The sequence below is a fragment of the Cervus canadensis genome, chromosome 16 (assembly GCF_019320065.1).
Source record: "Cervus canadensis isolate Bull #8, Minnesota chromosome 16, ASM1932006v1, whole genome shotgun sequence".
Taxonomy (NCBI): Eukaryota; Metazoa; Chordata; class Mammalia; order Artiodactyla; family Cervidae; genus Cervus; species Cervus canadensis.
This window is the reverse complement of record NC_057401.1, coordinates 49,443,354-49,470,052: the sequence shown is the minus strand read 5'-3', so window position 1 is coordinate 49,470,052 and position 26,699 is coordinate 49,443,354. Positions and strand designations below refer to the sequence as shown.

Genomic DNA, 26,699 nt, shown 5'->3' with positions numbered 1-26,699 from the left:
GGATTGCAAGATGGTGACAAGAGAGCACTAATCCAAGTGAGAGGTTCTTCGTAGGCTGGGACCCTGGGCGAGCACATAGGTGGTACACCCGTGAAGTCACGCTGCAGTGGAATGGTGTATAAGGAAGGTCTGGGCTGAGGCTGAGAAAGGACTTGATGAAGCTGCCTTTTACACCCCTGTTGTGTTTCTTTCTCCCGTGGGACCTGGGGGAGAATCCATGTGTTCCTGAACACTAGACTGCGGTCTGGAAGGGACTGAAAATGGACAGGTGCCTGTTTTGCTTTCCATGGGGGTGATAACTGTGTGAAGTGGTTGAAGCCCCAGCTAATTTCTGGTATTGAGAGCCCAAGCCACATGCAGGAGTGGCTGAGTCCCACCAGCAGTGAGCCTGTAGCACCTGAAGAACAGACTGTCCTCCTCAGCCCCTCCCAGCGTCCATATCCCAGTACATCATAGATATCAACAGTGAAGACAGCAGAGGGTGACCAGGGCCCAGCTGACCTTCTCTGAGTACCATAAAACAGTGCCTATGGCCCCGGAATATGGATATTTTAGTAAAATAGTAAACCTAAAAAATCTGTAATATATACTTAATTCATAAATTCTTTAGAATAATTGAATAACTCTCCACTTTCTAGCTTATAACAGTGTAAACATGTTCATTTTATGGTTTGTAAATTTCATGTTTAAAAAAATATAATTTTAATTTTCTTTTATCAAGTTTATTTCACTCATATTTCAGAATAGAAAAAAATATCAATTTCTCCAAGTATAAATACATACACAATTCTGGTTTTAAATTACCTTACCTTTTAGTAAGCTCTCAGCAAAATTCAAGAGGAAATGAAGAACAAATATATATGTATATGGTGGGGGGTGAATCTCAGTATTTCACATAGCATATTTCACTATGCTATTATAAACATATACATTGTAAAATATAAAATGGAATTATAATTATTCTAATAAATTTATGAATTAAGTAAATATTAAAGATTAGTTTTTATTATGCAATTAAAATATCTACAAAGAACCATGTTTGAAAAGAGAATAACTGGTCAAGTATATTCTTCACATTTTCAAGTATAATATAATCATATATTGACTTACCACACACTATATATGTTAACAATATAACTGCTCTGTTGTGCTGATTAATGGAGAATTATATAATCTGAATAAAGCATCAGTTAATTAGAAAATCTTCACACAACAAAACATAAAATGATAGGTGTACTATAATAAACATCCTTTTAAAATCAATATTTGGAACTGCAAGAAAGTAACAGAAAAAAGGGAACTGAAGATGAAAATTATATTGAGGTTTGATTCTTCATCTGGAAGAGAACAACTTCCTGGAAATTAAAGAACATGATATGTGTTGCTGTATAAGCAGGAGAAACTGGTGCTGAGTTCACACCAAGTTTGGGACAAATTTATACTGAGAGCCCCACATAAAGATGGGACCTCCGAGAAGTCATTTCAAAAGGAATGTAGAACATAGGCCTAATAAAAACATGTGATTCCAAGAAAGTGTGAGTATATTAGTTTTGATGCTTCAGAATTTAAAATTATTCATATAGGCTTGTAGAGAAAAACATTCTCCTGCGTGGACCTGGGGTCCCCAAGGTGAAGCATTCACATTAAAAGACAGGTATTGAGGTAGGGTTTCTGGAATGATCCCTGGTGGCTCAGATGGTAGAGAATTTGCCTGCATTGCAGGAGACCCGGGTTTGATCCCAGGGTTGAGAGATTCCCTGGAGAAGGGAATGGCTTTCCACTCCAGTAGTCTTGCCTGGAGGATTCCATGGACAGAAGAGTCTGGTGGGCTACAGTCCATGGGGTCTCAAAGAGTCAGACACGACTGAGTGACTAACACTTTCATTTTCTGGAATGATAGAGTGAGGAGTCTAGCAGAACTTCTCCCCAGCAAAAAAAAAAAAAAAAAAAAAGCTATTTAATTGGTAAAAACTATATGTGTAATATAATGGTTTAACTTTCAGGAAACTGATGTAAGGGCATATGACATATGGAGAAACATTCATTTAAGAGAATCTCTTAAATCTTGGTAAGTACAGCCAGTCAGCTACAACCTGCTTCCTCACCTGTTCCCCATGTTATCCGAGCTCTCCTCCAGATGATCTATTGGAGAGCATCTGTATGGAAATGGCCAAGAATAAAGGGACTCTCATCCTTTAGTTTCTAGATTAAGACTAGAGTTTTACCCTTGGAGTGACAGACTGCTGGTACTTCTCCACTCCATCTATGCTACCTTTCCACTCCAGCCCCTTGTTGCAGAAAATTTACCCTGGGTGGACTGGGCTAAAAGATGGAGGCTCCTTTTCCCACTCTGCCCATATTAGGAGGGAAGCTTCATTCCCAGGCGGCAAAGCCTATGAATCCCGGAGACCTGCTGGATCCTATCGCAGCTCACTTATAGGGAGGAGATTTAAGGCTGAAAAGAGCAAGTTAAGGAGATGAGCGTCCACCCTGCCCCACCCCAATAATGCCTGCTCATTGAGCAGGGGTGTCTCTCAGGAGAAGTGAGCTGCTCCCCACACTCCCAGCTTCTTTGTTTTGATGCAGAGTTTCTTTCCAAGGGAAGAGGTAAGTCAGCAGTACAAAGATATCCCCTGATGTGCCTAAGCAGACTTTAAAACAGAGCATGAAGAAGGTTATACCCAAAGACATTGTCAAAAATAATGAAGAGCTTGGTGGGGAGCAGATATGTGGATCTTGGTAGCTTCATGATACCGGTGGCAACAAGTGAAGGAACACAGCAGCTAGAAATTCATCAGAGAGAATCAAGTCAGCCAAGAAAAATAATCCTGGCATCAAAGGAGCCTCTGACCCCTGGGGGTTGGGAAAAGCCACGTGGCATGGGATGGGTTGACCTGCTGAGCAGCAGAGCAGGACATGAATTAGTTCAAAATAATTTCCCAGCTGACACACAGATCCATCAATGCAAGGAAGAAGCCTTGCAGGCACAAGGACCTTAAGCACAATCTCTAATGAAAATTGGCTGAAGCATGAACTTCTCTTACTTAGGGGCAACTCTTAGGAAGTCAGACAAAAATAAAATTGCATACATCCCTGTCAGTCTGCAGGACTGTGCATGTTCAAGGATTCACCTTCTCAGGAGTGGTCAGAGAACAACCCCCGCAAGCAATCAGTCATTGTCTGAATATGAAGCAAAAAATATAAACTCAATGGATTTTTGGAGCTGGGAGTTGGAATAGGAGCTTGCTCCGTCCACTCCACGCATCGACCTGGTATTGCAGTACTTCCAGGAACGGTGCACCCCCTTCGGGGAATAATCTATGTCTATCAAAAGCAGACTGACTGTTTGCGAGGTGGGCTGGGCGGGTTCAACAGTGGTAGCTTAGCGAAAAAAAAAAAAAAAATATAAACTCCCTGTAGCAGCTTCTAAGTCACATAAATAAGAGTCAAAGAGGAAAAAAAAAAAATCTAACTGACTAAAGTGGCTTAGGTGCAACCTGTGACCAATGAGAAGCATATACCAACCCAGTGGTGACTCTAAGTAGCCAGTTTAAAAGATGAAAACAAACAAAAAAATCTGAACTGGGGCATTAAAGGCAGCATAAAGCAAGGGGAATAGAGTTCATGGAGATAGTTCAACCAGTCACTAGAAAAAATAAACAACAAAATCACCAATATCAAGCAAAGATGCTGTTACTAGAAACTGACTCTGGAAATAAATGGGTGCTCTGACACCAGGAAAGCAGTATGCTTCTTTGTGACCTAAGTTGGTCACGGTATACCCACCCCATGACACTCACATCTTTCTTCATTTAGAAAAAAATTATATATATATATATATGTATATATATATATATGTATATTTCCATGGAAACTATGAGGACAGAATTAACTGAAAACTACTGTAGATAATTTCAGTGTTTTCTGTAAATAGCCCCCACCCCCGAAAAAAGCTGTGTTGCTAAAAATGGCTCAATGGCTCCAATTTTGCCATTTACTCTTCCAAACCTTTATAGTCTATTATTTATAAAAGTGTGTTTAGGGTATTAAAAACAAACTATATTTACCAAAAATAAAAATAAATTCAATTATTACCAAAAAAGAAAGAAAACTGTATTGAAAAATGATTTTTTCAACAGTAACTGGAGTTCACATAAAGAATGAAGATAAACAGAAATGAATTAGAAGGTTAACATAATGAATTATAAACTCTCTCTTTCTCTAAGTGTTTATTTCCTCAGTCATGTCCTACTCTTTGTGACCCCATGGACTGTAGCCCGCCAGGTTCCTCTGTCCATGGAGATTCTCAAAGCAAGAATACTGGAGTGGGTTGCCATGCACTCCTCCAGGGGATCCTCTCAACCCAGGGGACTGAACCCAGGTCTCTCGTATTGCAGACAGATTTTTTTATCGTCTGAGCCACCAGGTAAGCCCAAGAATACAGGAATGGGTGGTGGGTCTCCTGCATGTCAGGCCGGTTCTTTACCAGCTGAGCTACCAGGTAAGCTTCTCTCTCTTCTCTCTCTAAAAAGCCATAAGATTTCTAAAAAACCATAAGATTATATGAAATGACAATTTTAACAATATGTTGGTAGGTTATCAGTTCAGTTGCTCAGTCATGTCCACCTCTTTGCGACCCCATGGACTGCAGCACACCAGGCATCCCTGTCCATCACCAACTCTGGAGCTTGCTCAAACTCATGTCCATTGAGTCAGTGAAGCCATCCCACCATCTCATCCTCTATTGTACCCTTCTCCTCCTGTCTTCAATCTTTCCCAGCATCAGGGTCTTTTCCAAGTGTAGGTTATATATAAATCTAATACCTATGAGAATAACAGCAGACACAAATGGAGGAGAGAGTGGAGGTATATAAAGTTTCTAACTTTTACTGCATTCAAGTCAGTGCAAATGTGAAGCTGATTTTGGTGGTTTTAATAGCCACTTTTAATCCATAGAACAACCACAAAAATAACTAAACAATGTAATTAAATATCATTTAAGAAGTTAAAATATTGCACTCGAATATATTTATTTAAAAAAAGGAACACAGTTTAAAAAGAACAGAAGTACAAAAACATGAGTCATATAGAAACAAAAGAAAAGAAAAATTGGACACATATATATCCAGCCATATCAATAATAGCATTAAATGTGAATGGTTGTATAAAACAACTGAAAGTCAAAGACTGTGAAATTTGATAAATAAAATCAACATCCAACTATGCTGTTTACAAGGGAGACAATTTAGATTCACATAAAGGCATATTGAAAGAAAAATACTAGAAAAAGATTCACTATGTGAAGAACAATAATGAGAGCTGAAATGGCTTTATTAGTATTAAAAAGGTAAAACTTTAAAACAAGGCATGTTACTAGAGATAAGAGGGAGAGTATATAATGTTGAGTAAATTGAACAGGAATATATTTTTAAAATTAAGTATATATAACAATATTCAACAAAGTTCCAAAGTGCATTAGGATAAAACTGACAAAATCAAAGGAAAATAGGTTATTCAAAACTTTAGTTTGAGATTTTAATATTCCTCTTTCAATAAGGATGGAAAAACTAGGCGGATCGACAAGGAAATGGAAAGCTACAACAGCAGTATAAACTAAGTAAACTGAAGAGACATCTATAGAACACTCCACTCAGCAAAGCACAGTACACATTTCTCAAGTGCACCAGAAACATTATCCATGATAAACCATATGTGGAGCCCTAAAAATAGCATCAATAAAAATAAAAAAAGCATTGAAATAATACAAAATATATTCTCTACCCTCTATAAAATTGTAAATCATTATTAGGAGGAAACTTGCAACTGTATGAAAATTAAACAACCTATTCTTAAATGCCAGTGGATCAAATGGGAAATTAGAATGGAAATTTGAAAATATTTAGAGATAAATGAAAATGAAGAGTTATAGTAAAATTACATGATGTACTTAAAGCAATTCTCTGATTGAAATTTATAGCTCTAAATAATTGTATTAAGAAATAAGAAATGCCTAAAATTAATATAATAAAACAGCATTTTAGATTCAGCCTAAGAGAAGACACAACTATATCTATATCTATCTATCTATATATGTATATATATCAGCAAAAAGACATATTCAGTGATTACGGCAGAAAGGCAACGATGGAAGATTATGAAAGACAGTTTGAGAGACATGTATGCAGATCAATACTGTCTAACACATATCTTAGAAAAGGTCTAGGAAGCCATGGAGTGTGAGAGAAGGAATCATTGTTAAGGAATACCAGCTGAGCTATGTCCAGAATTGATGGAGGATGTCATTCCCCAAATTGAGGCAACATGATTCCAAAACTGATGCATCCAACAGTCTTAGAACAGTTAATGACTTAGCAAACATTTCCCTGGTGGCTCAGTGGTAAAGAACCCGCCTGCCAATGCAGGTGACATGAGTTTGATCCCTGGAGTGGGAAGATTCCCTGGAAAAGGAAATGGCAACCCACTCCAGTATTCTTGCCTGGGGAAGCCCATTGACAGAGAAGCCTGGTAGGGTACAGTCCACGGAGTTTCAAAAGAGTCAGACACAACTTAGCAACTAAATAACAACAACAAAGATTTGTTGAATAAATCCAAATACATTCAGGTAAAATTATTGTTGTTGTTCAGTCGCTCAGCTGTGTCTGACTCTTTGTGACCCATAGACTGCAGCATGCCAGGCTTGTCCCTCGCCATCTCCCAGAATTTGTTCAAACTCAAGTCCGTGGAGTCGGTGATGCCATCCAACGATCTCATCCTTTGTCCCCTTCTCCTGCCTCCTTCAATCTATCCCAGCATCAGGGTCTTTTCTAATGAGCGGACTCTTCGCATCAGGTGGCCAAAGTATTAGAGTTTCAGCTTTAGCATCAGTCCTTCCAATAAATAGTCAGGATTGATTTCCTTTACAATTGACTGATTTGGTCTCTTTGCAGTTCAAGGGACTCTCAAGAGACTTCTCCAACACCACAGTTCAAAAGTATTAATTCTTCAAAGCTCAGTCTTCTTTATGGTCCAACTCTCACATCTATACATGACTACTAGAAAAACCATAGCTTTGATTACATGGACCTTTGTCAGCAAAGATAAAATTATGAAGTATCAAATGTAAGGAAAAGATTTTAAAATATAATGTTCATTTTTTTTTCATTTATTTTTATTAGTTGGAGGCTAATTATGAGCTGATGGCCTTAACATGTTACACATGCATCAAAAAATGGAAACTGGTAAGGACAACAGAAAAAATATTTTTAATGTAAATTGATGTTAGAAGCTCAAATATATTAACATAAACATAAATTTAAACTTGTTTTAAAAATATTTAAGCAATAGAATTATTTATTATTTACAAGAGACTTGATACATAGAACAAAATGACATAGAAACTTTACAAATAAAAAGGATATGCTAATATGTATCAAGCTATTAAAAGCAAAACTAGAAAGCATTACTCAGAGTGTAATAAATAAAAATCCAGCAATGCTGCCCTGATGAAAAGTATAATTCACAATAAAATATAACAGTCCAGATCAAAAAAATATATATATATATAATGTTCATTTAGATTTCCTGAAAACATGGCAATTAAATGAGAACAGAATTTTCAATGAAAAAAATGGAAATTAAATAATTTCCTTGAAGAAAAGATGGAAGAAAATAATTCTCAGCCTAGAATTGTATACACAAATAACCATAAAACAAAATTGAGGAAAAATAAAAATGTTATAAATAAACAAGAGCATAGAGCCTAATGTTAACAGACTTTCAGTGAAGTTATTGTATTTTTTTAAGTGATAGCATTCAGAAATAGGCATATATCTTACTGTAATATCAGAAATAGGTAAAAATGGTGGTGAATCTAAACAAGTATTAACACTAAACAAATATTTGATGCTAGATTTTGGGGGTTATAAAGATGGAATTAAAATGCAGACACAATGCCATTTTAGAATCGAGTGGAGAGGGAGGTGGGAGGGGGGATCGGGATGGGGAATAAGTATAAATCTATGGCTGATTCATATCAATGTATGACAAAACCCACTGAAATGTTGTGAAGTAATTAGCCTCCAACTAATAAAAAAAATAAAAAAAAAAATTAAAAAAAAAAAAAAAAGAAGAAAGATGGCTCAGAAGGCATGAAATCCTAATAATATTTTATATTGCTCAGAAGGAGAATGCAGATCTAATTTTATGAAATTTGGTTAGTAAAATGTACATGTAAAGTTTCTAACTAAGAAACTGAACATTTAAAATAGAATGTACAATTTCAAACTGGTAAAGAGTAAAAGAGATAAAAAATAATAGATAATCAAAATCAGAAAAGGTCAACACTGCAATAATATAACTATTGCATGAAATATAAGTTTTATGCACATAGGAAAACATAAGTTATGGGGCATTTGAAAGGTCGAAGATATTTCAGTAGCTTGATTATTTTAATTATGTATCCTTGTTCAAAACCCAGGTATGGAACTAAATAAAAAAGGAGCTTGAATTTAGCAACAAATTATATATCAGACATTAGTAAATAGATTTTTTATTTGCTATAGACACTGAATACCTATGGCCATTGTTCAGCTACCTCTTTTTCAGTATTTCTTGAGGGCTAATTTTTCACCTCCGCTTCAGTTGAAAAATATGCATTGATTTTGACATTTTCAAAAATGAATTGCAATTAGTATTTGATGACACAGTGACCCCCTGCTAAGAATTCATTAGGCAGATGATACAGTGAAATTTAGGTATAATTTCGTTCACATCGTTCCAATTTGACATATCCTATTTAAAACTATGACCCATTTATATAAAGATGACTGAGAAATGTCTAACAGAGCCATTCAGCTTCCTTATTCACTCTCTAAAGAATTTAGAATGACACAGAAAATAATGTGTGCAATTTTTCAATGGCCCTGAAAATTTCCATTGAAGATGACAAAGCCTAATCAAAAGAAATTCCTTTAATAAATGTGACTGTAATGGAGATAATATTTTCTCAGAAGCTGGTGAGTGTTAACTTCTTCATGATTTGGATGCTCTGATTTTAATAAATTGTTCTAGACCTCACAAATTTAATCAAATCTACTCTCAAGCAAAATATTTCATAATTAAGAAATAAGATACTGTGGCCCATATTATCTGCATAATAAACCACCGCTGTTGAGGTAGTATTCTAATGTGCTAGATATTTGAAATTGAATATTTGCTCACTCACAATATTTTATTTTCTGCTATTAAGCAAAGCTGTAATATGGAGAAAAAAATTCAATATTATGAAAACACTTTTTATTTTTTAGTTTTCCCTGGGTAATCTGGTTGTCTTCATTTTTTTCACATTTAGCTGGAACCCTTTTGTTACTGCTTTATTAACTTTTAAAATTCTCCTGGATAGACACTGCTGGTAAGCGCATCACAGTAACAATAGAAGGTTAAAAATAAATGAAACAAAAGGAGAAACAATATTGTTCTGGCTAATTTCCATTTACAGAGAAGAAGAATGACTAGTCTCAAATCTCCTAATAGTTCCATATAGGTCCTAGCATAATATTTTGGTTTGCTTGTTCATCAAACCTGCCTAGAGACCAAAAGACATTTTCATGCTCTTTTGTTCCATGAGTTCATGTTTCAAAACATAATTCATGAACCCGGTGTTATGATTGCTATTTTAGTGTCTTGTTCCCGGAATCTATGTTTTTGAAGTATAGGTTATGCGGCTTATATTCATAGTCATATAATATGCTGCTGCTAAGTCGCTTCAGTCGTGTCCGACTCTGTGCGACCCCATAGATGGCAGCCCACCAGGCTCCCCCATCCCTGGGATTCTCCAGGCAAGAATAATCCTCACCAAAAGCAGGGACTTTAAATATAACATAGCATATGCTGTGTGTGTTCAGTCGTGTTCACTCAGCATTCGACTCTTTGCGACCACATGGTCTGTAGCCTTCCAGGCTCCTCTGCCCATGGGGATTCTCCAGGCAAGAATACTGGAGTGGGTTGCCATGCCTTCCTTCAGGGAATTTTCCCAGCTCAGGGATCAGACCCATGTCTCCCGCATTGTAGGTGGATTCTTTAACATCTGAGCTGCCAGCAAAGCCCATGAGTATTGGGGTGGGTAGCCTATCCAGTCTCCAGGGGATCTTCCCAACCCAGGATTCAGACCAGGGTCTTCTGCATTGCAGGTGGATTCTTCATCAGCTGAGGTACCAGAGTAACTCATATGATAAGCCCCATATCATAGTGTAGCTTAGGCAGATTTTATTAGGAAAGAATGTGATCTACTACAAATTGATTTAACATGGCTTCCAGGAAAAGGAGTTTCTCTCATATAATGAGAGAAGTCCAGAAAAAGACAGCATAGAACTGGTGTAGGATCTCCATGATAAAAGCACATAACCAGGTTATCTCTCCCTTTTCCTTTTCTGATTCTTATCATGTGATTTTTATCCTCATTCCTGCTTCCTTCTAGTGACCATAAGTCTGCTGTAACACTGGTATCATATCTAAGATTAAGAAATAAAAGGATCATAGGGGCAAGATATCATGATTATCTACTGCTGCATAATGAATAAACTCAAACTAATGGCTGAAAAGTTGATTATTGATTGTTATATTTTCATTATTATTTAAAAAATAACAGTTTATTTCACAGATCCTACAACCTGTGCTATGCTCACCTGAAAGAATCTGCTGGTCTTGAAAGCTGGAGGATTAGTTGGAGTCTCACTGAATGATCTTTCTCTTATTTTCCTCTCTCAATCCTTTGACCCAACCACTGTATCTCTCCTGCCTGCTAGGGAAAAAAAAAATGCTTATGTGGTCATAGTCCAAGAGCCCAAATGCAGTAATGTCTAGGCCTTCTAAGAGATTTGGCTTGATATCATTTTTGCCACCTTCCACTCCTATAAGTAACCCTCAGGCCCATCCCAGTTTCAGAAGGAGACAATACAAGAATCTGATACTGAAAGCATAGTTCATTTGGAATCATCATTTAATAGATAATTGTGGTACATCATTTGTCTCTGAAGGATTCACATTTCTCCCCCATATTAAAATACACTCACTTTCCCTATTCCCCACCCCAAAACAGCAGATGTCTCTTTGTATTGCAGAGTCAGGATGTCACGCTTGAGATTTGGAATATCATGAGGTCCAGTTGTGTATAAGGATCCTCAGCTGTCAGAGCGCTTTATCTGAAATCCTTTAAACTAGGTAGACAAGTTAACTTACACACACAATCCAGTATGCAAAGTTGAGATTGGGACAGGAAAGCAAAACCAGACAATTTTCACAAAGAGAGATTGTAAAAGGCACAGAGCCAGAAATATTTCCTTGTTATTCTGAAATCTAATCAGGTACATGGCAAGTAATGCCAAGTGTTGCCAAACATGACTTGCCAAGATGTGGCATGACTTATATGCAGAGTATATTATGCAAAACAGTGAGCTGAATGAATTGCAAGCTGGAATCAAGATTGCTGGTAGAAATATCAACAACCTCACATATGCAGATGATACCACTCTAATGAGAGAAACTGAAGAGGAACTAAAGAGCCACTTGATGAAGGTGAAAGAGAAGAGTGAAAAAGCTGGCTTAAAATTAAACATTCAAAAAGCTAAGATCATGGCATCTGGTCCCATCACTTCATGGCAAATAGATGGAGAAAAGATGGAAACAGTGACAGACTTAATATTTTTTGGCTCCAAAATCAGTGTGAACAGTAAATGCAGCCATGAAATTAAAAGATGCTTGCTCCTTGGAAGAAAAGCTATGACAAACCTAGACAGCATATTAAAAAGCAGAGACATCACTTTGCTGACAAAGGTCCATCTAGTCAAAGCTACGGTTTTGCCACTAGTCATGTATGGATGCAAGTGTTGGAACATAAAGAAGGCTGAGCGCTAAAGATTTGATGTTTTCAAATTGTGGTATTTGGAGGAGTCTTGAGAGTTGCTTAGACCTCAAGGAGGTCTAAGCAATCAATCCTAAAGGAAATCAACCCTGAATATTCACTGGAAGGACTGATGTTGAAGCTGAAGCTCCAATACTTTGGCCACGTGATGCAAAGAGCTGACTCATTGGAAAAGACGTTGACTCTGGGAAAGATTGGAGGCAGGAGAAGAAGGGGACGGCAGAGGATGAGATCATTGGAGAGCATCACCAATTCAATGGACATGTGTTTGAGCAAACTCCAGGTGATGCCATAGAACAGAGAAACCTGGAGTGCTGCAGTCCATGAGGTCACAAATAGTCAGACATGACTTAGCGATTAACAGCAACAATCAGGTACATGATAACAATTACTTGATGAGGTTCCAGTTCTGCTCCAAGTTTCCTGAGAACTCTCTGAGTCATCTTTCCTTTTCCATAAGAACAGTTTTTCTTTTTCATCTCAGTGTCTTTTTAGCCTGTTCCCTGCCTGAGAAATTTGAGTATATTTAAAATTTATATATCTTTTAATTTGGGGTTTCTTGTTACTATCTTTCTCTTAAGTTTATAAAATTCTTTCACAAAACTGTATATCTCTCAGGTCTCATAATCCACTCCATTATACAAAGACAACACCACACAACATCTCTTTTTGAGTCTCACCCTTCTACTTTAGACTGAGAATCAGGGTGCTGAGGTATAATGCTATCAGGATTCTTAGAATAATTATTATCTTAGGGACTAATAGGAATACATATAAGATTTCCAAAAGTCATGTTTTCCTCCTTGAGAATTAGGTATCCAGTTGACATTTTTTTAATATCACTAAAAACTCTAAGAACCACACCCTGACTTAAAGCTATTTTTAATGGCAAGACCATACATTTAGTATTTATTTTAATAATATTTCTTACCTGGAGATTTTTACCAAGAGAGAGAGACTGGGGGTGAGAAACAGTTTTGAACTCAGTAACACTGACTTTTTCATGTTTCCTCTAAAGTATGATTTAAACATGAACAATTCCTTCTATAGCTCATCTCACCCCTTCACTATTTTATTCTAGGCAGTTAATAGGAGCCAACTGGCACTTTCAATATCCTGTCTGGAAATTTCATAGCCATATCCACTAACTCAATGTGAGGAATTTCTATCTTCCACTTTAATGCATTCAAGAATTTTGCTGATTATTCTGCACTTAACTCATATCTACTTAATTAAGATTTGTGATAGAAATTTTCTCACTGTCCTTTCAGAATTTATTAGCAGTTTCCCTTCAGATCTTTGCCTGCTATCCAGTTTCAAAATTCAATGTTACTTAATTTCAGGTTTCTGTTACAGAAGCATCTCCCTCTGTGTCAATTTCTATTGTGTTAATCTCTTATACCAAAATTCACTATTCAAAATTTGGTGACTTAATGACCATTTTATAATTTTTCACCATTGTTCAATACTGATTGGGCCCACCTAGGCATATATTCTTCTTGTCTTGACAGTGGTCACTTGTGTGTCTGCATTTCTCTTACCAGTTGCCAGAGGTTGGGTTTTCTTTTCCCATGTCATCTCAGATGGTCTCGCTTTCCACATGAGTGCTCTGCTTGATTGCTCCCTGGGGATCTTCTGTCAGGGTTGGAGGATCCCTTACATGATAGTTCTGATTTCCAAAAAGCAAACACAGAACCTGCCAGGCCTTCTTAAACTTAGGCCAGGGACTGACACAATGCCATTTCCACCAGATTCTCTTAGTTAACAAACAGCAGCCCACATCAGGCAGAAGGAATGAAACAAAGAGCAGTTACTGGGATACATGATTAATTTAGGTAAAATCACAGGCAAGAGACCATGGTAGGCTAATGTTCACCAGTTCTGGAAGGTTTACATAGAACACACCACAGCCACATTGTATTAGGAATGATCTACTAAAAATCAAGTAACTGCACTTAAATTTAAAAGGAATTTACCATACGTAACAAGGAGAGTCCAGAGAGAGAGAAAGCATGCTTGGTGTACATTCTTAGGGATCATACCATGGGCCCTGTTCTTTCTGTCTTTGCATTCTCTGATTCTCAGTAGGCTGACTTTCCTCTTCATCCACCCTGGCTAATGATTGACATGAGGCTGATTTAGATCCATGTGTCAAGATGTTATTGTAGGTGGAAAAGCTATAAATGGGACAAAATAGATTGTGAGTCAGGTTGTTATCGTCAGAAAAGCAAAACTAGGAGACTTTTACACCCTCTTCATTGGACAGATTTGTATCATCTGGCTACTCCCAGCAGTATGGGAGAAACTGCAGGCTAGAAAGATGCTGAGCATTTCCTGTCACTGCAAAAACATTTGATAAGTAGGCTATTTGTCAAAAACCTATAGCTTTAGGGAAAATTAATTCAATATACAAGAATATTGGTGTCTTTTGGATACTGTTTAATTCCTTCAGCAAAAGGGTTTACAAGGTTTATAATATTGTTTGGAAATAATTTGTAAACAGAGACGAAAACAAACGTAACTCTGATAACAAATGCTGTCTGTCAATAGTCTGTAATCCAAATTGTGCTAAGTTGCTTCAGCCGTGTCTGACTCTGTATGACCCTATGGACTGCAACCCACTGGGCACCTCTGTCCATGGGATTCTCTAGGCAAGAATACCAGAGTGGGTTACCATGCCCTCCTTCAGGGGTCTTCCTGACCCAGGGATCGAACCCATGTCTCTTACATTTCCTGCATTGGCAGGTGGGTTCTTGCTTGGTAAATCCCATGTACAGAAGAGCCTGACAGGCCACAGTCCATGGGGTCACAAGAGTCGGAAAATGAATTGTGACTAAACAAAAACAGAAATGGTGGAAAAATCAACTATTATTATATTTCAAATAATAGGAGAAACAATGATTATTTAGTGCCCTTTTCAAGAACTTCCTATTAAATGTTCTCAGACGGTTAATGTGATACTGTTCAATAGCAAAGATTAAATATGATATTTGCATTCACATCAGTAAGAGCCAACTGGCTCTCACTCAGATCAGTTATGTTCATGGCTTAGGTTCATGGCCATTAAGCTGGAGATTGAACTTCTCAGCTTCCCTTGTGGCTAGGTGTGCCTAATGCCTAAATTCTTACTAAAGGGACACAGCATCAAATACATCTTAAATATGACTGCCAATAACTCACTCTTTCTTTACCTTGCTCCCAAATGGAAACAGCAATGACCAGAACATTTATAGCTTTGTGATGTGGATTGCTGTTGTCCAGTCACCAAATCATGTCCAACTTTTTGTGATCCCATGGACTGAAGCATACATACCAGGCCTCTCTGTCTCTCACCATCTCCCAGAATTTGCCCAAGTTCATGTCCAATGAATTTGTGATGCCATCCAGCCATCTCATCCTCTGTTACCCTCTGCTCCTTCTGCCTTCACTCTTTCCCAGCATCAGGGACTTTTCCAATGAGTCGACTCTTTGCATCAGGTGGCCAAGTGTTGGAGCTTCATCTTCAGCATCAGTCCTTCTGACTTCCTGATGAATATTCAGGGTTGATTTTCTTTAGGACCAACTGTGGTGTAGATAGCAAAGCGAATTTGCTGGGTGCCTGTACTGTTTTATGGAGCACTGAATTCCTGGACCTACAATATACATGTATTGTGTTTAGACACAAAAATGATGAAATTTATTTCTTTAACAAATTATTCTTTACTCTAGCCAATAAAGACTTGTGTATTGGAAGGCTTGCTGCCTGCCACAAAAGCCTAACAACAAAAACAACAAAAAGTGGGGGTGTCACATTGCAGTCATAAAATGTCACCTCTGGTAACTGGAAGAGCACACCGCTTGCCTAAGGAGCCTGCAGGTCTAAGAGAAGCTATTGGAAAGAGCAAAAAAGTTGCCATGTGTTAGCTGTTTATTGCTGCATTTAGCCAGCTTATTTCAAGAATTAATGAACTCAAGCAAGAACCAGACAATTTTCAAGCAGAGATTGAAGGGAATAGAAGGAATTCTGAAATGAAGGATCTGATTTTTTTTTTTTTTTTATCATCCTAGCAGTCGGAAATAACCCTGCTGTATAGACCCTTTCTACCAGGGCCGCTTAAGAATTCTCAGCACAACAAATGAATCTGTAGATGATTTGTGCCAATGAGCAGATTAAGGGTGTTGCTTTCCAAATAAGCCTATTGTTTTATATGGTTTTATGTTTTCAATAGAGCCATCATTAAAATGATAGCACAGGTTATTCACCAACTGAAGACAGAGCCATTCCATAAGACCAGGTTTAATAATTATCTCCAGAAAAGAGCCTTGGAGGTGGTTTCAAGCACATGGAAATAACAGGAACAATTGCATCAGAAGCTCACTGAGGTTTTTTTTTTTTTTTAAGGAATTGTTTAACTAAGAAACTCATATATTCAGCCTTCAAAAATTCTCCAGCTCCCAAATCAGTGGGAGCAGAAGCAGGCTATAAACATTGGCTGTGCTCCTGAGAAAAGCAATCTCTTTAATATCCATGCAGATGTGACTAGAGACAATATACAATAAGAATACATTTTTTCAAAGAGAAAGCCAGGGGCCACAAAGGAGATAAAGTTTTTCCAATAAGCAGAGATGAGTTCTAAGCAAGAAACTTACTTTAGTGTTGGGCAAAGAGTCTTTGCGGTTCTTTTCTAGCAATATAGCATTGCTCTGACGAGGGACTGCCTGCCTGATCATTCTTTACTTTTCTAAATGGAAAAAAAATATTATAACTGCAATAATCTTATTCCAAGTAAGTTATATACGTGGTGTGAATAATAGATAATTTATCTTGTGGTGAGGACTTGTCCCAAATATCCTAGTATTTGATCTGAATATAATGAATAACACCATCATTTGATTTCCTTGTAAAGGTTGCTCTTCAGTTACTAAGTCATGTCCGACTCTTTGTGACCCCATGGACTGCTGCACTCCTCTGTCCTCCACCGTCTCCTGGAGTTTGCTTAAGTTCATGTCCATTGAGTCTGTGATGCTATCTAACCACCTCATCCTCTGTCACCCCCTTCTCCTTTTGCCTTCAATCTTTCCCAGCATCAGGGTCTTTTCCAATGAGTTGGTTCTTCACATTAGGTGGCCAAAGTATTGGAGCTTCAGCTCCAATGAATATTCATCCTTGTAGAGGGGGTGATGCATTTAGGAAAAAAAGATATGCATCAATACTCTGGTGGAAGATTGTGACACAGTCTGTTCTCTTTTCCTCCTCTTAGTATTATGTTGGTGCATGCATAACTGTGGTCTCAGACCATGAAATTAAATCTTTATACTTAGGCTCAAACACATCTTTATCCATCAAAATAAGAACCATTAAAATCAACATATTTTTGCCAATGAGAAGTAAGTTCATTTTTCCTGTAGCATAAAAGTCTGTGCTTTGGGATTTGACGAGGTCTTGAAAGCATGTTCAGCTTCCTGTTGGTTGTGGAAACATTTTCCCTGCAAAAATTTGTCAAGATGCTTGAAGAAGTGGTAGTCAGTTGGAGAGAGGTCAAGTGAATATAGCAGATGAGACAAAACTTCTTAGCCCAATTCGTTCAACTGTTGAAGTGTCTGTTGTTCTATGTGCAGTCAAGCATTGTCCTGGAGCAGAATTGGGCCCTTTCTGTTGACCAATGCTGGCTGTGGGCATTGCAGTTTTGGTGCATCTCATTGATTTGCTGAACATACTTCTCAGATATAACAGTTTCATAAGGATTCAGAAAGCTATAGTGGATCAGATGGGCAACAGACCACGGAACAGTGACCGTGACCTTTTTTTGGTGCAGGTTTGGCTTTGGGAAGTGCTTTGGGGCTTCTTCTCAGTGCAACTACTGAGCTAGTCATTGCCTGTTGTCATGTAAAATCCACTTTTTGTTACATGTCACAATGTACTCGAGAAATGGTTCTTTATTGTTGCACAGGATAAAAGAATATGACACTTCAAAATGATGATTTTTTTTGTTTTTTTTGCAGTCAAGTCATGAGGCATCCACTTATTGAGCTTTTTCACCTTTCCAACTTGAAGTATCAAATGCTGAATGACCACAGAATGATCATTGTTGAGTTCTTCAGCAACTTCTCCTGTGGTTGTAAGAGGATCAGCTTTGAGGATTGTTCTCCATCGGTCATTGTCAACTTCCAAAGACTGACCACTGCACTCCTCATCTTCAAGGCTCTAATCTCCTTTGCAAAACTTCTTATCACTGCACTGAACATTCTTTAGCTGTTTCTGAGCCAAGTGCATTGTTTATCTTGCAAGTTGTCTTCGCTGCTTTAGGACCCATTTTGAACTTGATAAGAAAATGACTCAAACTTGCTTTTTGTCTAACATGATTTCTATAGTCTAAAATAAATATAAAATAAGTAGCAAGTAATGTCATTAACAACAACAACAAAAAAACAAAAACAAAAAGTGAGTAATGTGCATGAAAATGATGTATAACATAACCACATTTAAGAATGTACTCCAATATCAAATGGCAAATTTCAACAATGCAAAAACCACAATTACTTTTGCACCAACACTGTAATAACTGCCTCTCCATTAGAGTTTAAGCTGGCATATGTCACCTAGAAAGGGGTACTTTACTAAACTTTAGACAAAAGGGTATGCAGAGAAGTGATATATGCAACTTCCACATCACATCTTTGGAGGGAAATGCTTCTTGCTCTTTAATATATTTTCTTCCCCTCATGTTGAACCTGTTGGATTGTACCTTCTATACATGGCACATAGATATATGTCCCATCCCTCATGTTCTTATAATCAGGCACCCACAAGGTTTATTGGATTCTATGTTGTCACCTTGTCAATTTTGTTTGAGACTTGTGATTATCTTGACAAATGGAGTATGATAAAAGTGATGGACTAGGAATTCTGAGTCCAGTTCATAAAGAAAGAAAGAAAGAAATTTTTTCCATATTGGCTTCTTTCTGTTTCTGGACGTTAACTTTGGAGTGTAGACACTATGCTGAAAGGGAGTTCAGGACATATGGAGAGACCATGCACTGATGCTCTTTTCAATAGCTATAGCCAAGTTCTCAGAGAATAGTCTGTATCAATTGCCAGCTATGGAAATGAGCAAAACGTCATAAAATTCAAGCCTCTCACAAGGCAATGTCAGAATATGAAAAGAATGAATCTGAACACTGGATGACCTTGTGGCACAGAGATGTATATTTGGATTACTCTCCCTCCTCTTGATGTTTTGAACGAGAAACAAGTATTTATATTATTGGAAACTTCGAAGTTTGAGGATCAAATATAGTGGTAGCATAAGACTGAAGATTTCATAGCCTCCTCCTACTGTAGGATGTTTGGGTAACATAGAGCCTTGCCCAAATGGTAGTCTATGTCTATATGTATGTGCTAGTTGCTTCAATTGTGTTCATCTCTTGCAACTCCATGGACTACAGCCCACCAGACTCCTCTGTCCATGGAATTCTCCAGGCAAGAATACTGGAGTGGGTAGCCATTCCTTTCTCCAGGATATCTTCCCTGACTCAGGAATCGAACCCTGGCATCCTACATTGCAGGTGGATTCTTTACTATCTGAGCCACCAGGGAAGTCCAAAACAAATATATATTCTAATTCTGGAGGTCAGAATTAAAAAATCAGGATATTGGGAGGACCTGGATCCTTCTGAAGGCTTAGTGATCAGTCCATTCCCTTGCCTTTCCCAGCTTTCAGAGGCTGCCTACATCCCTTGGCTTATCCTGCTCCACTCCAGCCTCTGGTCCTATTGCTAACTCATTGTATTCCTTTTTTAAAATAAAATTATTTTCTTCCCCAATTCTTACCCTTATTCTGCCTCTTATAAGACCTTTGTGATTCATTAGGCCACCAGGATAATCCAGAATAACTCCCATCTCAAAATGTTTAACCTCTGCAAAGTCTTCTTTATCATGCAAATTGATATATTCACAGGTTCCAGGGTTTTGGACATGGGACATCTTTGAGAATCCATCATCAATCTGCAGATGGATGATGAAACATGAAACATACAACCTCTTTAGGAATGTTGATAACATCTTTACTGAGAATTAATTCTTTAGAAACATTACTTATTAGTGTTGAAAAGTTTATTAGTGTTATTTCAGTCCATATTCTCCAGTGAAAATGTTCACTATGTGATTTTTCCCTGCACTATTTGGGATGCAACCTTGAGGTAGCCAAAGTCATTTTCCTTTCTCCCTTCCTTCCTTTATGAAAGTAATTATTTATTAGAGCTCACGTTAATACCTTGTCTGCCTTCAGGTAGAGAGAGTTCTAAAAGTAAATAAGTCACGCAGAGGAATCATTGGTTATCTCAAGTATATTTCTGTTACTCTATGCACATTAAAGGGGCTTTTTCTGTGGCTAAAGTGGTAAAGAATCTGCCGGCAATGCAGGAGCCGCAGGAGCCACAGGGTTCCACACCTTGGTTGGGAAGATCCCCTGAAAAAGGGTGTGGCAACCCACTCCATTATTCTTGCCTGGAGAATCCTACGGACAGAGGAGCATGGGGAGTTACAGTCCATGGGGTCACAAAGAATCAGACACAAGAGAAGCAACTTATCAGGCACACACATGTTCATTTAAATAGATCTTGTGATGGTGTCACCAGCAAAACATATGAACAGTTTCCAGGAAGTATGCATATTAATATAATCTGGGTAATAAAATAAAGCCTAACATTATTTTTTTCCCCTCTGTGCTTAATCTGGTCTCGCTCACAGAGGGCGGTGTGCAGAAGCCTCACATCTGGCACCTCAGACCAGAGTTTCTTCTGTGATAAAGACCTCATCTGACACCTCAGCTCAGGGTACGATTTGCAGAAGCTGCTGCTGCAGCTGCATAAGACGCTCAATCCAAGATGGTGGTGGCAGGCCATGTGCAGAGGCGCTCAGGACTCTGAGCAGCGCAACTGCGCAAGCCTCGCGAGAACTCCTCGCCTGACTGAGGAGAGCCTCAAAAGCAGCCGCCCAGGGCCTGTTGGATAGACTATGGATCCTAGAGGGAGAGCTCACACCTCTTCAGAACTGAACTCGATTTTGTTTTTATTAGTATGAGTTACACCAGGAGGATACTTAACTGCCAAGGATTGCTAACACATTTTGGCCCACCCTGGCTCCAGTAGGAAGACGGCAGAGGCTTTGGGAAGTTTGTTTGAGGATGTCTGGATCTGGTTTCAGAGTTTACTCGGATTGGGTAAAATGGCGGCAGCCTGCAGTTGAATTCAGAGCAACTCTGCCCCACAACCTGAGTGGTGCACACACCGCATTGCCCACAGGGTCATCTGTACTATCATTGGGGGTTGAAGACTGAAACTCACGCGAATCTGCCTGCTGCCCTTGGCTGTACTTTCTTCAGTGCAGGATGCCCTGGATGACAGGGACCTGTGGATGAGAGGGAAGCCTCAACACTGTCCATTGTCTCGCCTGATCCCTGAACTAAGCCGTAGCAGCCGCACCAGCGCTTTTTGTGCTCCAGACCTCCAAGATTAACAGATTTTCCCTTGTCACTTCCGGTTTGGTAAAGAACGCTGAGCAGCCCTGTGAAGCCGCTGTTGCTGCACAAGATGTGCATTAGGAGCTGAGACCCAGAAAGGCCCAGGTAGTGAGGATCAGCTGATAAAACTGGTTGAAGATGTTGGACCTGAATTTCTGAAGTGAGCTGGCGGCTCTTTGAGCCACTTACCAGATTCTGAGCTGCTGGTGAGAACAGGAAACACCGACTTCCACCCTCTAGAGGCAAACCTTGGGCGTTTCTTCATCGTTGGAGGTTCTTCAGGCTCTTCTCCCAGCAACAGCACAGACTACCAGCTGCCGCAGTGATCTGGTGAGTACCTCAAGGGAATCCCTTGTGCATTTAGCTCTCAGTGGGCTGGGAGTCTGAAAACTCCTCCTGTTTGGCTGAAAGGAATAAAAAGAACACCCCCATTATTAGAGGTGAAGGATCTCACATCCATTCTATATAGGCTGTATCACACAGCTGTATCTTAAGAGGTGAAAATCAGATTGTCTCAATTTATAATATATCATAAGTGAGACAGGAGGGGTCTTCCAAAAGCGGAGCAGCTTATTTCTATTGGAATATACCTAAGTCAAAGCATTATGAAGTGTGAATAGATGACAGGATTTTATTTTACTTTTTGCATGTATACTGAGCATATCTCTTCTGAGTGCCATTGAAGCTTAAAATTTCCATATACACATTAATTATATTTAGCGATGACCCCTGTTAAAGTGAAAGTATTAGAACATTAATTTAACATTATGATCATTATATAAAGGAGTTTGGGCTTTCAAAATATGTAAAGACAATGAAACTGTTTATAATAAAGCAAATTAGATTTTGTGCAAAACCTAACAGTAAAGGCAAGAATTAAGGTAATGCTCTCTCTGTATTATCTAGCAGGAATAGTTTTGCAGCAATAATTAACCTGAAACTGTCAGGTTCTGTGGACTTGGTCTGAATTAGAAGGTGGTAACTAGGCTGTTCCCAATTTTAACTTATCTTTAATATGATACCGTAGGACATATTTCATAAAGTTTTAGTTGTATTTATGTGTGCTTGTTAAGGAGAGCAGCAACAATAATTTTAAAGATTTTAAGAAACAAATTTAACAGTTAACTATTTTTAAAGCAAGCACAGAATCATATGCATGTTTACATTTTGAGAAGTGGCTAGTAGTTTTCCTTCTGCCCTTTAAAGCTCATTTACTTCTCTAATTTAAGTACATTATTCACTGTTCAAATTATCATGATTTATAGAGCAGATTCTTCCCTTATTCTAGCAGGATACTTTATTATTTAATTACAAGATTTTTTTTTCTGATTACCCTGCAAGTCAGTTATATTTGTAATAAACTCTTTATATTCTTTAAATAACTTGAATCAAATACTAACATAATATGGAAAGGACAACTAAGTAAAATAAAACATCTTTATTAATTTAGGATTGCACAATTTCTCTGAAGTTTTCAGGAAGAAGTCTTAGCCATACTTTATTTGCTAGCTAACTTTTGCTGAATAAAGTTTATTTCCATGCCAATTACATTTGATTTTTAAAAAGGATGACATTATATAGATAAATATTTTTGTTCCATGAATATAATGTAGCTACTGTCATCTGATGTAAAGAACAAAGATTTAATGGAAACAAATTCTATTAAGATGCAAAGTGTAAAATGATGAGCTTGAACAATCGCCTACAGTGCCTAAAAAACCTGCTAAAAATTTTCCTTTAATTGCTTATGTGTGTGCTAGTCGTTCAGTCATATCCGACTCTTTGCTACCCCATGGACCATAGCTCACCGACAGGCTGCTCTGTCCATGGAATTCTCCAGGCAAGAGTACTGGAGTGGGTTACCATTTCCTTCTCCTTAATTGCTTATGAAGCTACAACAAAGAGATCAAATGTTACTGTCCCTTTAATTTCATAGAAGAATGAGAACATGTACCAAGATCTAGAAATTAGTTGTTGCAAAAGGAAGAGACTGATATGACCAACATCAATGAGAAAGATTTTTAAGTATGTTCTTGGACTACATTTTTTCCATTACCTACACTACACTAAAGCAACTTCAATGGGACCTAAACAAGGAACTTAAATATATTTTCCAAAACCTTAAGAAGATTTTGCTTCACATGCATTCTTTATTCCTAAATTCTAGACTTATTTATTGCATTGACTACAAAAATAGAAAAAAATAATCATCAATTTAAGAGAAAATTTCTCTGAACCCCCCAAAGCTCAATATTGATGTGCCTCACCCATAAACTAATCTATTTCTAAAACAGACTATAATGTTGAATTCATATTTCCTGTGGCAGGAGACTTTCTTACTACATTCACTTTATTATGGAAATTAGCCTGTCTCATATGCACAGGACGTAACACCGGGTTAATTCTAGGACATGGAGAAGTTCACTGTGATCAAGGACACAGCACAGATGTGCAATTAAATGTATTCGTCAGGGAAACTTCCAGTGAGAAAAGAGAGTTCAAGTTCTGAAGAGCAGGTAACTACCATGAAAAGTTGAATATCAGCACCTCAAAATTCACTTAGGAAAAATATGCATTCCTCTGTCCTCATATAAGATGCAGGAGAGGAAAATTGCAACTTGATCCTTGATTTTATAGTCACAATACAAAGATGAATAAACAACACACACAAAATCAAAGTTGCATGAATAAAGTATGACAGCTTAAGAACAAGAATCAAGTTCAATGTATATATGATTGTATTTCAAAAAATACTTGTGATCAGAGATAAAATGTAAGTAAGAAAATACTTTACAAATAAGAAAATACTCAGAGATAAAATGGGACATGAAATCATGAGGTAAGAGAGGGCAATAGAAAATAGGCAGGTATATTTCTTACAAGTAAAAAGGCTTGCTGAAATTAATAATATGAAATGTATATAAAAATTTTAAGAAGCCAATAGAAATATATCTGCCATTGAGAATATTAACCATTGAGGAAAAAGTCATGCATTTGTCTTATGTTAAAGTAAAATAAAGTAAATTTTAGATATATCATTATATAGATACATGATCATAATTTATGAATAAATTTATTTTGGAAAAAGTTTAGATTTGCTGAAAACATGCAAGGAAAATACAACGGGTTTCCATACACCCTTCATTTAATTTTCCTAATATTATATAATCATGGTAGGTTTTTCAAAAACAAGAAATTAATACTGGTACAGTATTTGTAAGTAAGGTAGAGACATTTGAATTTCTGCAGTTTTTCCACAAAGTTTTTTTCTTTCTAGGATTCTGTTCAGGATGCCACCAGTTTATTCAATCATTGTGTCTCCTTGGTATCCTATGATCTGACAGTCTTCTTTTGCTTTTCATGATCTCAACTGGTTTAGAATATCTCTTAATTTGAGTCTTTCTGATTTCCTCATGGTTGCACTGAGTTTATAGTCTTTTGTGAAGAATGCCACAGTAGCCAAGTTTACCTCTTATCAAAATATATTGGCAATTAACTGTATCAATATGATTTTCACTAGTGATATCAACCTTGATCAGTTCAATAAACTTGGAATATAAAGATATACAGCAAATATTTAACTGGCGGTTAAATATTGATGAACTTTCTATATAAACTAATTCAGATATACATTTGTTTAAATATATATATCTTTATAAATTATATAAGTGCATATGCATACGTATATATATATAATTGGATATTTTATTCATCTATGCATATACATATTTAAAACTAGATTTGGCTACCTCAGTTTTTTAAATTATGTTTCAAGTGACTGTGACTGTGACAGTTGCTCAGTAGTGTCCGATTCATTGCAACCGCATGGACTATACAGTCTGTGGAATTATCCAGGCCAGAATACTAGACTGGGTAGCCTTTCCCTGCTCCAGGGGATGTTCCCAACCCAGGGATCGAACCCAGGTCTATTGCATTGCAGTCAGATTCTTTACCAGCTGGGCCACAATGTTTCAAGTACAAAAGCAATTAAATAGAAAATTATAGGCTGTAAATATATGTAACAAAATAATATTAATAGAAAAATTATTAATGTTCTTAGCATCTAAAGAATGTAAGCAAACAAATTAAAAGTCTTCAACAGAGAGTGGATGAACAAAAGTAGAACAACAGACAACATATTGTAGCAACAGAAGATAAACTGAAGAGATTAGATTATTATTAATTTTTTTAAAAGTTCTACCTCACATATTAAAAGTAAAATACCCAGCCAGCATAAAACATATTGTTTTAATATAGAACTAGAGCCTATAAAAATCAGTTATTTGCCACTGTTATAGTAGAAATAAAAATTGAATGCTTGGAATATGGTGGGAGATTAAATAGTTGCAATTATTTATTTTTTCCTAAGAGCAATTTGTATTTCTTTATAAATATGCATGTCTATTAAATTTTTCAATTGTATTTAATATTTTTTTTCCTTAGAGTACATTGGACCATACACAAAATTACTTTAAGAATGATCATCATGGTGACATCTAAACAGTAAGTTGAAAATTCCCTAAATGCTCAACAGTGACCATAAAAATCTACTATAAAAATTAATTCAATGCTATGTTTTCATTAACTAGTCTGATTAAAGAACACTGGCATAGAAAAAGAATAAAATTCCTAAGTAGAAATGAAATTCATGTTATTTAATAATGTTTGCAATGCCATAGCAATATTATTATAAAGGAAAACAAACAAAAACTATATCTATGAATAAAGTCCAGAAATTTATACACCCAAATGCAGGTATTATTTAATAGTAAAATCTGACTAGTAAATATGTTATTATTTTTCTCATTATTTTAAATATAAGTGCATGTATTTTTTACTCCTGTGAAGAGAAGAAATTAGCTAACATGAGGTACAATGAGACATGATCTTTCTCATGATAATGACGTATATAAAAAGTAGTATTTTCTTGTCTTTGAAGATTGAGATTTCATTGTATACTGCTGATGTGTGGATATACAGTCCCACACAGGTTTTGTTGGACCTCAGTTGTACTCAGTATATAGCAATAGCTTTACATTTATTTCACTCTGAAGAGTGTGTTTTGAAATAGACTTCTACTGGATGCATTTATGTCTGATGTATTACACTAATGAAAATTGGACATCCACTAATACATTGACAATAGCAAACAGGTGAAAGGCACTTTGTATATCATGTTTGGATTATATTTTTGCTTCTTTCAGATGTGGGAATATAACTAAGCTCGAAAAACCATTGAGTCTGAAAATCTACGAGGAAAGCAGGGAGACAAGCATATTAAT

General features: G+C 37.1%; 1 pseudogene; it reads left to right on the top strand.

Annotated features, from left to right (window-relative positions):
* The first annotated feature begins 3,127 nt into the window (after positions 1-3,127).
* On the top strand, positions 3,128-3,306 carry LOC122454670 (annotated as a pseudogene).
* Positions 3,307-26,699: the final 23,393 nt, after the last annotated feature.